Genomic DNA, 17,247 nt, shown 5'->3' with positions numbered 1-17,247 from the left:
CAGGAAGTGAGGTTCTCAGGAATATTATTGATTTAATTTGCAGAGTGATACTGGGGACAGATGTTTATTTTGCAGTTTGCGGAGTCTGAGATAGACACAAATGGACACTTAGAGAAGTGAGTCACTTCCCTAAAGTGCCAGTAATTTAGCAGTAGAATAAAAACAGGAAGAATTCAAACACCCATTTTCCCAGCTCGCTTAACTTCCCGACACCCTGCACTCATCGATAATTTTACTTGCTCCCTCATTTTTCTGAAACTATTTACAGTGCACACACATATTCTAAGCATGCTAATATATGCCAGAGACATGTGGGTGAACTGCACCAACATGGAACCTGCCATTGTAGACCTTTCAGACTTTTCCCAAGTACAGCTGTATCACAGTTACAGAATTTAGACTGGGAATAGATGTTTGATTTTGAAAGAGATTTGGATGAAAATTATGATTTCTCATGAGATCAGCACTGTGGTACAACAGGTTAAGCCACTGCTTGAGATGCCAGCAACCCATGGGGCTGCTGGCTTCAAGTTTGGGGGACTCCACTTCCAATCCAGCTCCCTGCTAATGCCCCCTGTGAAAACAGTGGAAGATGGCCCAATGGCTTCTGCCCCCTGCCATCCGTATGGGAGACCCAAATGGAGTTCCTGGCTCCTGGCTTTGGCCTGGCCCTTTCCTAGCCATTGCATTTTTCTCTCTTTGTCTCTCCTTCTCTTTCTGTCACTCTGTCTTTCAAATAAATAAATCAATCTTTTTTAAAAAATGTTATTTCTTGTATATTCCCAAAACTCATTGGCTTTGTTGATTAACAGGTGTATAAAAAGCAAGTTAATTTTCCTACCATTATTTTTGTAGATTGGTTAATTATGTTAAGATCTCCATGAATTATCTGAAATCCAGGGGGACAGAGGCATATTGGAAAAATACACATGGAGTTATATAAAGCAGCAGCTTTCAGGTTTGCCCACAAAATGCAAAGGCCTCAATTCCCAACTGAATCCCACCCCCCCACCCCCACCCCCAGCAAACCTTCCACTCAGTCGACAGAGTGGTTTCTGCAGATCTCAGTATCCCTACAGGAAGTTTTTGAAAAACCAAGTGGATGGGTGTTTCCCATTACCAGTGATCCCCAGGTCCTGTGATTCTTCCATGGCTACCCAGCCTGGATGCTTAACCCCTCCCTTGTGTACCATAAGTAAATCTAATAAAATGTGGCTCTCAGGACTGTCTACAGGTTTAAGTGCTTTCCCTAAAGATGCTTGAATTTCGAAATAGGAGTGAAAGTCAAACCGAAGAAGCACTGATGTTGTGCTATGGAATGTCAGTCCTGGTAGTTTTAGATAGAAGAGTGTAGGGGCAGAAACTAAACTGTATTTCTGGGAGGTAGAGTCTGCCCTTACCTTCTTCTTCCCATTGCTTTGCATACAGGAAGAAAATAATAATTTATTCTTCTGATTTCCAAAAGCAGAGAACAAAGAAGCAAAATATGTGGCTTTTGACACTTACAAATAATTCTAGGGATGATCTTTGCTTTTAGGATACTGTATGATTTTTTTAAAAAAAACTACCCTATGATATGTTGTGTAGTGACGTTGGTTTTAGCTAATTGATATTTGTTGGATCATTGATGAATGCTTTGTTCATTAACTGGACTTTTTTGCTAAAAGCAGTAATTGCTTATAGAAACAAATCGAGAGAAGAAGAATTATTTAATCCTTCTTGGTTCTTCCTTCTGGGTGTTTGGTTCTGTTTCCAGGGGCTTTCTTTTTCTCTGTGTTCCCTGGTTACTCAAGCCTGATCAACTAAGAAAAATACATGACTCTTAGGAAACTACTCAGAGCCAGGCAGAAATAATTAAGTGTGCATTACAAATAACATCAAAAGGAATGAAGCTTATTTTTAGCTCAGGCAACTGAAGATTGACAGCGGATTACAAGTGCCACTCAATTAAATTTGTGTGTGTGTGTGTGTGTGTTCAGGGAGGGTTGTTCCTGACTCCCCAGTCTGCTACAGAGTAAGAACCTGAAGACAAACTACGGCCCGAGCAAACTCAACGGGACGACCTTGGGGACTTGAGGCGCGTCCTTGACCTTCTGAGTTTGCCTGCTGGTCCCCAGGTGAGGCTGTGCTGATAACAAGCTAGGTGAGAGAAGGCGCGCCCAGCTGGGAGAGAGGAGAGAGGAGAGAGCGGGGCTCGCCACAGCCTGCAGCTGATGGAGAGGGGCAGTGGGCTTCAGGCGGGGGAAGCACACAGGCCCCCAAGGGGCGGGGGCACACAGATCAGCTGCAATGAGGCCGGTGAGCGGGGTGCTGATGCTGCACCCATTTGAATCACTGATTACAGACCGCCCCAGCTTCTTCGCACCCACTGTCCTAGTCTTAACACACAGGACTCCAGGGCATCCTCCTCATCTCCCTCTTCCCCTTCGGACGCTCCTTGGTCCCCACCGCCCACCCTCCCGCGGTCACCTGCTCGCAGGTGACCTAGGTGGAACGGAGCCGCCGAGTGCGCAGCTGCCACCGCCCGCAGAAAGTGGCTCCGGCAGGCGCCGGCTCATCCGGGGGCCGCCACTGCCTGGAGTTAGCGCGTGAGGGAGAGGCAGACAGCCCTGCGGGGGCACGTGGGGAGCAGCGGGCCGGGAATCACAGCCCAGCCCCGGGGCCGCGTCTGCACGTCTGGCCCGGCGGCGGGGAGGCCCTGGCTCCTCGCTCCGGCAGCGGGCGCAGAAGCAGCGGCCAGAGAGAGGCAGCGCCGCCGCCCGCCGCCCGCAGCCGCGCCGGTCCCCGCCTCCTCGCCACACGCGCGCCGTCTCCACCGCGTCTGGATGTGCGCCGCGGGCTCCGGGGGACACGGCTGACGAGCGCGCGGCCCCAACAGGTACTCCCCGCCGGCCGGCTCGGCTCGGCTCGCCCGGGGTTCGTGCGTGGGGGCCATAGGTCCATCGGCCGTGCCGGCAGCGGCAGCGCGGGGGACGGGAGGCTGCGGACCTGAGTGAGGCGCGGGAGCGCGGAGGGCAAAGAGGGGGACGCCGGGCTCGGGCCGCCCGCCACGCCCTCGCGCCCGCCGCGGAGTTGCCAGATGTTGGGCGCGGGTCCGGGGCTGCTGGGGGCCCCCGGTGCCGGGCAGTCGGCCGCGCGCTGAGGAGGCGGCTGCCCGCGGAGTTGCAGGAGCTCCAGGGCTCGGCGACCGCGGCCCCGGCCCGCGCCGCCTGCACCACACTGCGGTGAGTCGGACCCCGCGCGCGCGCGCGCGCGCGCGCGAGCGTGTGTATGTGAGGGTCGCCCGCGAGGTTCCGGCTGGGCTGCGGGTCGGCGAGGCCGGCGCGGGGGAGAGCGAGCCAAGTTGGGAAAGCGGGCCGTGAATTCTCGGCGCCCGGGGCCAAGAGCTGAGGCGTCCCGGCTGGCGGGCTCCTCTCCGTAGTTGGCAGCCGTGGAGAGCGCTCGTGCGCCGCGGGTCGGGGACCGCACTCGGGGTTTCTTTCCCAGAAACTTGCTCCCCGAGTCGCCGCTGAGCTGTCCGTCAGGGTTTTTGTTTCCACACACCCGGGTTCGTTGTCGTGAGTTTGAGTCCAGGGTTGTTTCCCCGTCTGCGTAGCAGTCTGGCGGCTTGGCTGAGAGGAAAACCATGTGCAGCCGGCCGCGGGCAGGTGCGCAGCCCCCCGACGGCACTGGGGCAGCCCCAGGGTCCGCGCGGGGCGGTGCGGGGGTCCCGGGTTCTCCCTCAGCAGCCTTTTCTTGGGATTCTTACATCCAGGGCCCTTAACGGAGTCTTAAGCACCACTTGCATTCACGGGCAGAGAACGAAGGTTTAGGAAACTTTCTGAAAACCGACTTTAACTGGTTCCTCAAATTGCAGGTAACCAACTCTTTAAAAAAAAAAAGAAAAAAAGAAAAAAAAAAAAGGTTCGCGAGGGACAGATCTTTGTAAAGCCAATGGCCCCAGAAATGTGAATGCAGGCAGGAGACAAAAGGCCCCAGAAAAGAAAGCAGAAATGGCCCCACAATGCTGAGCTCTCCTCTGAGAGACCAGGTTTTTGTGATGGGGGGAGGCTGAGAACAAGAGGAAGAACATAAATAAAAGGAGCGTGGCACTCAGAAAGATGTAAGACTTAGTTGGACATAGTCATTGGAAAAAGTACTGTACTACTTCATCTTTCTCTAAGAGAGAGTATTAAAAAAAAGTTACCTAAAACAGAATCCAGGATTTCAGTCTGGACACTTGCATAAGTGCTAGCATAAATTCCCTAGGATGAGGGATCTTCACAACTGTTGGAACTACGGACGTGAAAGGCAGAGAATCCTGAATTCCTCTGTCTTGAGAAAAGAGAAGACCTAGGGCCACTCTTAGCCTGTTATTTCAGCTTTAGCAATTTTATTACTTTCTCTAATCCACCCAGTCTTCATTATTTTGCTAAAAATAAAGCATGCCCAGGATGTGATTTGAATTGTTTTGACTAATTGGCTACTCATCTTGAGACTCTCGGGCGAGAAAGGCTTCCTTGATGTTTTCGGAATTATTGGAGTACCCAGTTTGTTACAGGCAAACTGTTCCACAGGCCTAATTTGTGCATCAGTTCCACACGTGACTTTCTGAATCACTGAGTAAAATATAGTCCAGGGAATATATTTGTTATTGTAGCGCGTGCATGAGGGATATTAAAAACTTCAGACTGCATTAAAAAAGGAAACCTCTATATAAAGACGAGAAGCAAGGAGTCCCCTGATCCCCTGGAACAGACTATAGCTTGAAACTAAAGTGAAGGGAAATCGAGCTGAGATCACTGATGGAAGTTTATTGAACTTCCTGTAATGATAGAAACTCGGTGGTGAAGTGGATTGCAAACAGTGCCTCCGTTTCACGCTTTTCTTGTCTTACTGGTCCACAAATCTCACAGTGTGTCTGGGGAGGAGGATTTCACCATCGGTTTTGAGAGAAAGCAACTATTTTAATGTTTCAACCACTGGTGAGGTTTGCAGGGATGATGTGTGAACTAGGCAGGGATCCTATGACTCATGCTTTTCCTTGCACACTATTGAAGGAAGGAAGAGTTGTACCCAGACAAGCCAAAGATAGCCGCTGGTCCCTAAACCTAATTCTGCCTGCTAATGGTGTCTACCAGGCAATACACAGGCTTGAAATGACATTTGCAGATTATCCTTTGTTGCATGCTTCTCCTGGCTGTCTCAGGAGCAGAGCTGTCTTTATGCATGCTACTATTGCCGTAAGCTCTTAGGAGTGGCACCTCCAGTCTAGGAGAATCTGCCTGGCAGAAACACCAGGAAAAAGCAGGAAGATGCTTCTTCCCATCTCCTCTCTCCTATCTATACCATTTCTGTCTTCTGTTGGACACTGACACAAAAGCTGACCTCAACGGAGAGTCCAGAGCACAGACTCACCCTTAGTTATTGATTATGAAGTAGGTTCAACTCCTTCAACAGCTCTCTGGATTATTCCCATGTATGATGTTGCCTGTCACATAATGAATGAGGAGCTGGCAATTAGTGTGAGGGTGGTAGTCACAGTACTAGGTCAAGGGCTTTGAATATGTTGTCTCATTTATGAGACTAGCGATGACTGTTTCTGTTTAGAAGAAAACCTCAGAGGGAATAAGCAAGTTGCTGGAGGCAGTGTATTTAGTAACTGATGGTGTAGGGTTAGCTCCCAGGGGGACAAAGTCTTAATGGCTTTGCTGCTTGTTTATTGCAGTGATACTCTATTATGCATTAGGTGAGAACTTACCAAAGTGTGGATGCTGTGGGTGGTGAGTGGTTCACTTTTAGATCAGTTATCAGAGATCTCCCTGCTCTGATGATATCCGAGATTGGATCTACCTTAAGTGGAACTGAAATTGACTCCAGATAACAACAAACTTGGTGCACTCAGCATTCCAATTTCAAGTTCTGCTTTGGCTCCACAGACTGTGGAAATGATGCTGGACTGTTGCCAGGAAGGAAGATGGTGGAGTTAATATGGGAGGAGAGAAACTGGGAGATCTGAAGACGTAGAAGGATGGATAGAAAAAGGGGAGCTTGGGGTGGGAGGCCAGTGTAAAATTATGTCCAGATTCTTTGGCTGAAGCGTCACTCACACAAACTCTTTAGGCTGTGTGTGGGGTGGGAATCTTTTAGGTCAAGGAAAGGGCACAGACTTGAAACATCCCTTGAAATAGTTGTAAGGTCTGATGATGAAAATTAGATTATACTTGTCTTCAGATAATCTCCTGTACATGATTTTTTTTTTTAAAGAGGAGAAATAACGATTCAAAGAAAACTGTGGGAAAAAGGCCAGATGATGACTGAAGAGGTAAAACAGGGCATGGAAACCTCACTGGTTCTTGCAAAAATCACATTCTGAAAATTTGCCAGGAAGCTAAAGGCCATCTTTAACTGGTGGGAATTAAAACAAAATAGTTCCTTAGGTAAAATGTGAAGTGTTACGGAGACTAGCACAATTACTGTCACTTGTCTTCTTATCACAGAAGACAAACACTAACAAGGGATAAAATGAAAATGTTGTGGGCGTACAGCCAAGCAATATTTTAAGATTGGTCTTTCTCAGCATGCTAAATTTAAACAACTGAAATTCTTTTTAAAGTATTATCTGAGTCAACAATTTGAAACGAATGATTTGCCTTTTAACAGGGAATTTGTATGACATTGTACATTTGAAACACAATGTCCTTGACCTATTATTTTTGATTGGCAGCATGCCAGTCATGATGGTTGCAATGGTTGCAAGAGCTCATACTTTCAAAATCAGAATACAATGATTGTATTCCTTAGGCAAAGTGGATGCTTCTGGACCACAGGCTGTTGTGTAAGGGATGATTGAGCTTTGCAGATATATTCAGGATGTTGGCCTGGATTCTTGCCATTTGTAACAGTTTAGGTGGGAGTGATAACAAAATTGGATCTGATTTGATTATTAAGGGTGGTACTTCTCTTGTAGTTATAATGCAATAGCAATAACTTTACAGAGTTCCTACTACATGCCAGATACTTTTATAAGCAGCTTATACATTTAGTCTTGACACTGGGCTAGTCCTATGATTATCGTAGTCCTATTTTATAAAAGATCATCTTGAGGAATTGCAGGATTAACTAACTTGTCTGAGGTTACAAATCGCTAGATACGGAGCTGTAATTTGAACCCAGAAATCCAGGCTTTTACACAAACAGCCCCAAATCTGTTATTAATTGCCACTGGGTTCCCATAGCCCTCTACAGTTTATGCTGTTTTGTGCCTCCTGTGTTGGTTTACACTTGCGTCTCAGTCTGTGATTCATATATTGACATCCAGATGCCTCTGTGCTCACACTATGCTTCACCTGATGCATGGTTGTCCCTTGGGCTTTCACTGTAGTGTCAGGACACATTAGCTGTATCTGGACTGCTTGTGCCTGCCTTCACTACTGAATACTCTACGGAGCACTCAAATCACCTGTTAGAAGAAGGGGACCAAGCCTTACTTATCTTTGGAATTTTCACAGTTAGCACAATATGTAATACAATATTGGAACTCCATAAACACTTCTCTTAATAAAATGAATTCAAGGTTTTAATTCCATTCCCTGAAGAGATTATAGTCTTACTTCCACAGTGTTGAGCCTTTATCCAAAGAGTCTAGAGACTTCTCTTGCACATGCAAGCTATGAGATCTGAGCCAGAGAGTGTATTGTAATAACTAGAACCCACGATTTTTATACAGTCACTCAAAACACATTTGCTACTCTATGGGACATTACATTTTTAGAATGAGAGGAATGATATTTTGGAATGTGATAGATGGTGTATTTATTCCAGATCACACAACTTAATTTTCTATTGATAACTCATTTCTGGTGTTAAGGGAAAAAGCAAATATTATTATAAGTTGTTCATTAAAGATATTTTCTTGCTGTGGAATGGTGCTTTTTAAATTGTTTCTTGGACTCTTATGTCCTTTGAGGAAAAATACCTTAGTAGATTTTAGTTTATAGTCATGGCTGGCTACTAGTGAAGTGTATTTCAATACATCCCTACCATTAGAGACGAATGAAATAATGGTTCATGGGGAAAATGTCAATGCCTCGCTCCTTCCCAAAAAGGCATTTTCAGTCTATATGAGAATTTGAATTCTCATTTTTAATTATTTTATAATGTCATTTAGTAGTTATTTAAGCATTATCAAATGTGCACTATATGAGCTTGAAATCACATAAGGTTTTCCAGATACTTTTAAAAGTATCATCTTAGGTCCAATCACTGTATTTTATTATCCTTTCAGTCTATACGAATCAGTCATCAAACAAGTTTTATAATCAGGCAAGGAACAGCTGGAGTGAGAAATGTGATAGTTTTTAAAATGTCTTCAGACTCCCATCAACAGAGTAACTCAGTGTAAGGTGACCCAGGGCAGCTGCTGGGCCTTGCTCTGTACTTTCTGTTCCTTTCCGGGTTGTATGGTGTTGATTGTTCATGATGAGATGGAGTTGAGATGAGGGTGAGAACAAATCAACCCCAGGTGTAATTTCTCGATATGCAAAGAAGCTTATTTGAATTGCATCATTTGTCCTTAGGAACCACGTTGTGAGGATTGTAACTTACTCTGTTCATTCAAACTGCCTGGGCTTTAGTCCTTGGATGACCGTGAGCAAGTAACTTAAGTTCTATGCTTTAGATTTCCTCTTGGAAGATATAGATAAGAAAAAATGGAATCCACTTCATGAAATTATGTAGTGTGTAGGATCTGTAGTAAGAGAAGAATCCCCATAACAAATGCACGCCTGTGAGTCAGCACTGAAGAAGATTCAGCAGATGGACCTTCATCCATGTTACCTCCAGAAGATTACTCCTGTTAAGGGGTGAATGTGAGGTGGCTACGTAGACATGAGCCTATGTGTTTGCCAGGGGCCAAAAGCGTAACAGGGAATTGCTGTGTGATGGGACAGGGAAGCAAGCTTGGAAGCAAACCAGCATTTTTATGTCGAAATTCTTGCCTTCTGCCTTCGTTCAGTAACCTGGTTGAGTCCCTCCCAGCCTTCTCCAGGGGCACCTTAGGGGACTCTCATCTGCACTTTACCAAGGAGACTACTGTAAAGTTCTGGGAGGGGTTCCACTCCCAGAAAGCCCTCCACGCAGCAGTATTCCAGAAAGGGAATGGAGGAGGAGAAAGAAGACCCACACCCAACGTGCATGAAAGCTGAATGCAGATGGGGCTCTGAATTCTTTACTGAGATGCCCACCTGGTCTGTCAGGTGCACACTCCATTATTGTGCTGCCTTAAACTTTGGTAGTGTGTTTACCACTGAGAAAAAAAAAGAATTACATGATGTAGTCATACACGAACAACTAAATTCACAATAATAAACACTCAAAAATACTCAGCTTGGCTGCTTGATTTTTTTTTTAATTTGGTTGGAATGTTGTTTCAGATAAAGAGTAAAGTGTTAATAGTAAATAAAATGTTGCAATTAAATCTAAAATCTTCACTTTGGTTATTTATTAATAAAGATATTTTATGAAACTCATAAAATTACTTAGATATTATAATAATAAGTCTCTGTATAGGGTCCACATTGCTTCTTAGTTTGCCCAAATGGTTTTATTGAACTACAAAAAAGAAGAAACCGCTAACATGCATAAAATAGATAACACATTTAAACTTCCCATATCCAAATAACCCTTAAAAACTTTGTCTTTCCCTTACTTTGAAGTCAGAGTGAGAGATCTTTTGTTTTTCCCCGTGATATTAATGTGTGATACACAGTTGTGGTTATCATCCATTTAATATACAAAATAAGGTTCTGTGGTGCTCCCTGTGATTGCTTTGTTGTTTGTACCCAAACATGCTGAGAAGATGTGACTCTTACTCCCTTCAAAGGATGTGAACTGGAAAGGTAGCAGAAATACAGGTGCTGTGGGAAAGCAAAATGGGGTCCTTGACCTGAAAACAGAGCTGCAGACAGAGAAGATGAGTTTGTGGTTTACTCAGCAACTTGCTTTGCTGAGACAGAGAATATAAAACGGTGTTTTTTCTTGGCTTTTGACCAAGGAATTCCTTTGCTGGTTCCTTAATGAAATAGAGGAATAAGGCCTGGGAAATTCTCACTTGTTCTGCCTCACTTGGTGTGTGTGTGTGTTGGGGATTTTAAGTAATCGCCAGATATTTCTGAAAAGTTTAAGATGATGCTGTGGGATAAATCCCCACCTGCAACGCTGGCATTTCATGTCAGAGTGTCCGTTGTAGTCACAGGTGCTCCACTTCTGATGCAGCTCCCTGCTGATGCACCTGGGAAAGCAGCAGAAGATGACCCAGGGACTTGGGTTCCTGTAGCTCATTATGGGAGATGCAGAAGGAATTCCAGGCTCCAGCCTTTGTCCTGGTCCAGCCCCAGTTATTGTAATCATTTGGTGAGTGAACCAGCAAATGGAAGATTCTCTCTCTATCTCTCTGTCTCTCCCTTTCAAATAGAGATATTAAAACTGTCATCTTAAGAGACAGAAGTGCTAACACCAAATTCCAGAATCCTGTTGCGACTTTGGCATTGAGGGGCTGCACCATGTGAGTTGGTGAAGAAAGAGGACTTACAGCACACAGGTCCTCCACAGAGTCCCCACCTCTGTGGAGCAGAACAAAAGCAGCAAACACAGCCACACAAGGAAGAAAGCATCTGACGTGCCGCTGCTGTTGTCCCAGTGCTGGGAGTCAGGCAAAGAGGATCCGTGAGGAAGGGCAGAGGGTCCTGTCCCTGCAGGAATATTCGGGTTTCAAGACTCCTAGGGGCCACTCCTGCCCTTCCCCAAATCCTTTGTTTCTCTTCTAAATCTGGTCTGTGTGGTTGACAGTGAGTGTCAGAGGTGGCTGGGAGTAGGAGAGGTAATGTTATACACCTGAAGTAATCCTGAAATCCAAGACAAATGGACTCTTGGTGATTCAGAGTTTTAGAATTATCAAGCAAGGCGTTTCCATTCACTCAAAAACATGCCTCCCACATTGCTTCTGCCTTTACCTTTCACAGCGTTATTCAGCTTTTAAGGGTTAGGAAAACGGGAGTGCGTAATGTTGCTTAGTAACTTCTGCTTGTCATTTTGAGCTGCACATTAACAACTTGTAACTTCCCCGCACTGGTCCCAAATTACTAGATTCGAGAAAGAGCACACAAGCTGATGAGTCACTCTGCTTTCCTGTCTTCTTAAGCAGAGCCCTGATCACCAGGAGGGGTTCTCAGTTGTTACATAATGTTGTTTGCCATGGCGTATCTTGGGGTTTTCTATTTGGCAAATTAGGGGTTTCTTCCCTGTCACCAGTTAAAGAAAAGCCCAGCATAAAAGCCATTCTCAGGGGGACTGTTATGTTTGGAGCTGCTGGTCTTGAATAGACTAGCTAAACTCCACTAGACAGCACATTGTGAAAGTGGAAAAATTGTTTTTGGGAGATATTAACGCTCCTATCATCCAAGCTACCTGCTGGCTGGTGGTGAATTGGATGCGTAGGTGATGATGTTATCTTTATCAGAGCACTTTTGAAAGAACAGAAACAAATGAAATGATGAGTGAGGCTGTACTAATACTGCTGTTCTGTGTGGTTAGATATGCCCTTTGATTCTTGAAGTTAGCGACTTTGTGAGGAAATAAAACAACAAGGATCCATTAGATTTGATGCATGTTTAATAGTAGAAGCAAAGTATCTTCTCCACTAAAAAGCATCAAAAGTACATCAGAGGAATTGAATTAGCATCTGTGTCTTACCATCAGGGAGGATCCTGGACTAAGAGAATGTGCCATGCATTTTGGTTCCTTAACATCTGTGTTGCTGACTCCAATGAGTTAAGATACTAACTAGTAGGACAGGCATTTAGCCCAGCAGTAAAGGTGCCCATGTCCCTCACTGGTGTGCCTGAACTTAAATTCAGCCTTGACTCCTGACTCCAGCTTCCTGCTAATGCAGACCCTGGGTTCCTTAGCACCCAATTGGAGGATATGGATTGAGTCCCCAACTCTCAGTTTTGGTCTTACCAGCCATTCTGGGCATTTGGGGGGAATGAACCAGTGGATGGAAGTGAATGTGCTCTCTCTCAAATGAATTTTTGAAAACAGTTTAAGGAATCTTTAAAAACCCAAACCATGGAAAAATATAAGGAAAACTTTTTAAGGGATGCTAATGTGTATCTTAAAACTAAAGTCCTTTCTTCATTTAATCATTAAATGCAATTAAATCATCTTCTATTTTAGGACTTCCTATCATCCTTCAGATGTAATATGTGTTTGGAGTCTCCAGGAGTGGGATTTAGTTCAGACTTCCCTGACCTTATTTAATCACAGAATCTCTCCTTCTGGGAGCATCTGTTAATATATCTTTGAAAGCCCTAGAGTATAGTTTAGGATGTACTGGTCTCAGCATTCAATTCTTCATTTAAAAATCATGAGCACCTATTATGCATCAGAGTCGTAGATTTGGGAAAGAAAATTATGAATAGAACTGAACCCTGACATTGAGAAGTTTCTAAATTGAGGATTGGGGAAATCTCATTGATTATAAACTGTGATGCTCTGGGCTATATGCAGCAAGGTAAACAAGCTCATGTTGTTCTAGTAGATGGGAAGAGCAAGAGACCAAAGAATTAATTAGGTCATTTAGAATTCAAGTTGGGTCTTGAGGGAAAACTAGGCATTTATTTCATAAAGGGCTATAAAAGCACTTACAATACTGTGTCCAGGACAATAAAAGCATTTATAATATTGTATCCAGGTATTATTGTTCTCTGACCCTTCTTTGAAAACCAATATTCCTCTCACATATCCAGGAGTGACTATTGAGTGACAAGTTGGCTATAGGAGTAAAGAGATGAGAATAAACCAGGAAAGAACCAGGAAAGAGATATATAAATTCGGCAGTAGAGTAGACACTGAAGCCTTTAGCACAGATAAGAATCCCTGGGAAAATAACATAGTGAAAAAGAAGATAGTTTAGGAATAAATTTTGATGTATCCCAATATTTTTTAGAGATTATTAGAGTGGACAAGTTTGCAAGGAATGAAAATGAATTGTCATAGAGGAGGAATAACATAGTGACTGAAATTGGTGACCTTTTAAAGACCAGAGAAAGTGTCCTGTAAGAAAGACACGAATGTTGATGAGAGGTTAATTTAGATGAGGACTGAAAAATATCCCTTTTGTCTGAACACAGATACCGTTGGTGATCTTGACTAACATGTACTGCTGGAGTTATGGGGGTGAAACTCAGATGAAAATGTGTTGAATGAGTAGGAGTTCAGGAAATGGAAAAAGAGTGACTCATTGACAGGGTTCATCTATGAAGGCTTAAAGAAAGAAAGCTGTTTTTGGAGAATAATTGAAGCTTGAAGAAGCCTTTTTCCTGTGATGGGAGTTTTTAAAGCACATTTAAACATCTCTGAGAAGTGGAGAGTGACTTTAAAATACAAAGAGAAAAGGGGTGTTTGAAGGATAGCTAAGAATGTGGGATTGAACATCATGCAAGACTATGGGGTATGGATTGACTTGAACCAAAAGGGATCCCTCTATAAAAGAAAAGGGAGCAAGGAAGGAAAGGCAGTCTGAATAGGTGTGTAGATTTTCTAGTGCTAAGTGGAGGATATTTCTAGAATTTTAATTTTCTTTGTATAGTCTGAACAAAGTGGAGAAAATTCGATACTTTTGGTTAAAGTTAAAAAGTTTATTGAGCAGAGCTGCTTGTGCTATGACCTAGGCAAAATTGGGAAGGCTATTTCAATAGACATTCATGAGTTTACATGGATATAAGTTTATGCCAATGCATGACTGTATTCCACTGCGTGGAATGTGGCATAGCAGACACAGAGTTTAACCGAAATTGATTGTTTTATTTGCTTTGACTTTTATACTAACACCATCTATCCCTTGCTATCACCTAATACCTTCCTTATTACTGCTTCCGATTCAGCAAACTGGAGGGGCATATTTCTGCATCTCTTTTTCCTGTCATTGTTAGGCTTGGTTAAGTTGTGTGGGTTGGCCATTCAACCCTCATGACAGAAACTTTTTTGTCACCTTACCTCCATTGGTATTCCAGTATAGTTCATGTTAAACATTGTTGTGGTGCCATTCAGGATCTTTGTATCACGTAGAACTTCACCCTTGAAATCACGAAATGCGATACAACAGTCCCATTGCTCTTTTATCTGCTACCAACCTCCAGTAACTGGACACATCGTTTTGTTCAGTGACTTTTTTCATCCTTCCTCTCCTTATTGTCCAGACAAGAACCCCAAATCTTTATTTATTTGTACTATTCTTCCATTTTATAGCTGGCAAAATCAAAGGAGCAATTTGGCTTTGCTTCTCACTTAGGGTGTTGAATGCTATTTAAAAAAATCAAAAACCAAAAGCATGAAAACTGGTGTCATAATAAATTTGTGATCTTCCATCTCAGTCTGACTCTGGTAATTTCTCTAAGTGCTCGTGTTTGGTTTCCTTTCCATTCCCACAGCAACATTGTCATAAAGCTGTGCCACATACAGACATCCTGAATATTATAACCTCTTTCTCATTGTGACTTTTTAAAATATTTTTGGCAATGGCATTTAAACATGGGATTAAATTTGGGTTTTAATTTAAAAATGATTACTATTTACAAAACTGTAGCCCCATTTCCAACCATCTTTTCTGCATCCACTGCCCTCAGACAGAGCATCCTAACATGGTCCCTCTTCATCTGTGCAATGGCAATGCCTATTTCCACTCCATTCTCTGCACCCCAAGTACTCTTGATGCTTCTGCTTTTTCACCTCACTTGCACTCTCATGATGCCTCTGTTCTTTTTAATTTTACTTAACAACAATACCTGGCATGAAACTATTACCTCAAATAATACCTGACCAATAAATGATTGGGAATGAGCACCTCTTTGGGTCAGCCTGTAGTCTACTGTGCTAAATAGGTGAGGATGCATCTCTGTCATCCTGTGAAATACAAGGTACCTGCTCTTAGGGTCCCCGTAGAAGTAGAACCAATTCTGAACCAATCCACGCCCTTTAAGGTGATATCTTCCTGGTACTCAAGAGTAACACGTCTGTTGCCTATTCTTGAGATAATATTCAGTCATGTTATTCTGTTTTTGAGAGAAAGAGATTATTCTTAATTTAACTAAGTATTGTGATGGGAGCTGCATTCCTCCAGTTTTACCAGCTTAAAGTAGATTTAGGGATTTTTTTTTTTTTTTTGCCTTGACAGACATTCTGTGAATTGATTATTGGCAGTCAGATTGTGAACCTGGATGTAAAGAAGGGGAAGGATGAGGGTTATTTTCAGTGTTTGACAAGAGCAGTCATTGAGACTTTTAGAGCTCAAAGGAAGCAAACAGAAGGCTCAGAGGTCAAATATATGGGAAAAAAAACAGATGATAACCTGGTCTACTCTCCCAGTGCTTTGTCACTTTCTCAGAGTCACATTTAAATGATGATGTGCCAACAGTAACAGAGAGAAAATATTTTCTCAGCCGCAGCAAACATTATAAGAAGTGTGAAAAATGCTTACTGAGGGTTTTTAATCATGATTCCAAGGTTGGTTCAGGAGTGGCAGTCCTCTTTTTCAGGTGCCTGATTGCCTTTAACCCTATCTTGTCTCTGAGATTCTTGCCATGGAAGCAAATGTCACCTAATGAGGTAAATGAAGGCATTTGGGGGGGGGGTGATATTTATAAGACCTTAGCTTCTGATAAATACATTCCCAGCAATACTCTATTTTGCAAGTGTACATTTTCATTTATGTGCAGCTTCCAAAATCATAGATTGAGAGTGACCCTGGAATAGCCTTTGAATTTTTAAAATTTCTTTTCTATGTCATTTTACCTAAGCAACATAAATAAGGTTAGCCATGACCTAAAAATATTATACTCAGCTGTTTGGTCTGGAATACAATACAGCATGTGCCCTCATTAATTCCATCTGTGGGACTTTGAAAGGATAGCTTCACAAGGAAATGCAGTCTTTGTGAAGTGAGAAGACTCCCAGATTGGGGAATTACATTGGATTTTGTAATTAAGCAGATGCTGATAAGCTCATGTATTTTTAATGCATATATATTTGGCTTTTCCTCTTTTTTGTTGGTTTTAGACATCACTGAAACAGGTTAATGTATTCATGGATGATATTTTTTTCCAGGCCAAACAGGAAAACGACTGAAAACTGATTTTAAGTCTGGAGAAAAGATTTCCTTAATAGTCCGTGCTGAAGATAGTATCCAGCTCAGCAGAGTCAAGCTTCCCTTTGTCTTAGGCTGTCCAGATTCCACTGGTCCTATGTTCTTGTTTTGTCTGCAGTATGATCTTAGATCCTTATTTTAGGACTCTTTCTTTCAGCCTCTAGATTGAAGAGACTGAACTATTAATTTATCCCTGAGACATTTTTCTTTTTCTTTTCAATACAGCAACTAAACCATTGGTGACTCATTACTACCTAGGAATACTGTTCTCCTTTAGCTGGCTATGCAGTTCCAGTTTCCTAAACTGAGTGCTGATTTGCACAATGAGCTGCTTCTTCCATCTCCCATCTCCTTTCCAAGTGGAGTTGGTGACCAGCTGTAGCCAGGCTCAGGAGCACAATAACATAAGACCCAGAAATTTTTGGCTATGGTGCACTATGAGGCTGCACCAAAAGGCATGGAGTCAGCCCCTGGCTTTGTGTCCACATGGCTGGCAGGGGTGGGGAACCTTCTTTAGTGCCAAGGGCTATTTCCATCTTTATAACATACAATATTTTCCACTTGAGAATCAGCTGTGCTGTAAATTTTTTGAATTCTGATTCCTGCCTGGGATTACCTGTGCAGGGACGGAGCAGATGATTCCAAGGGCTCTGGGTCGGACATTCCCCACTCCTGCAAAGGATCAGAGTCTCTGGTTCTGCACTTTGTAGACTTGGAGAAGGCCTCCCTCTGCATAGCAAGCTGAGATGGGCTCAGGAATTCCCATTGTGTGGAATAAAACAAAACTGCATTCTTAATTGCAGGTTTGTTCATTGCCAGGGGTACTTGCTGGTGAATTAGTAAAACAAAGTGGGTGCTGAACCTGGCTAGGTCATGGTTCTCATTCTTACAATGCTAGATCCTGAATTAGCTGCATTGTTCTCCACAGCTTAGAGTAAATCATGAGAAAGTCTTTACTAGCTGGGACCAAATAATGTTTATTGCTGATTTTGCATCATATAATTCACATTTCCTGGTTGCTACAATTTTTATTCAGGCCATACCCACCAAGATGCAAGCTTTACAGT

General features: G+C 43.3%; 1 protein-coding gene across 13 annotated transcripts in view; it reads left to right on the top strand.

Moving 5' to 3' along the window:
• Positions 1–2,161: 2,161 nt before the first annotated feature.
• The window catches only part of DGKB (diacylglycerol kinase beta), a 781,129-nt gene continuing 766,043 nt past the window's right edge, over positions 2,162–17,247 (top strand). For 2 of the 13 annotated variants that reach the window (XM_089315161.1, XM_089315160.1), the window contains exon 1: positions 2,162–2,878. The gene's annotated coding sequence lies outside the window, so the exon portion shown is untranslated. The remainder of the gene's footprint in view (positions 2,879–17,247) is intronic. The other 11 variants (XM_089315158.1, XM_089315157.1, XM_089315159.1 and 8 more) reach the window with 8 other exon arrangements.

The sequence above is a fragment of the Oryctolagus cuniculus genome, chromosome 16 (assembly GCF_051225735.1).
Source record: "Oryctolagus cuniculus isolate XC-2025 breed Fujian yellow rabbit chromosome 16, ASM5122573v1, whole genome shotgun sequence".
In the NCBI taxonomy this organism is placed as follows: Eukaryota; Metazoa; Chordata; class Mammalia; order Lagomorpha; family Leporidae; genus Oryctolagus; species Oryctolagus cuniculus.
This window is presented reverse-complemented; position numbering and strand designations above follow the sequence as displayed.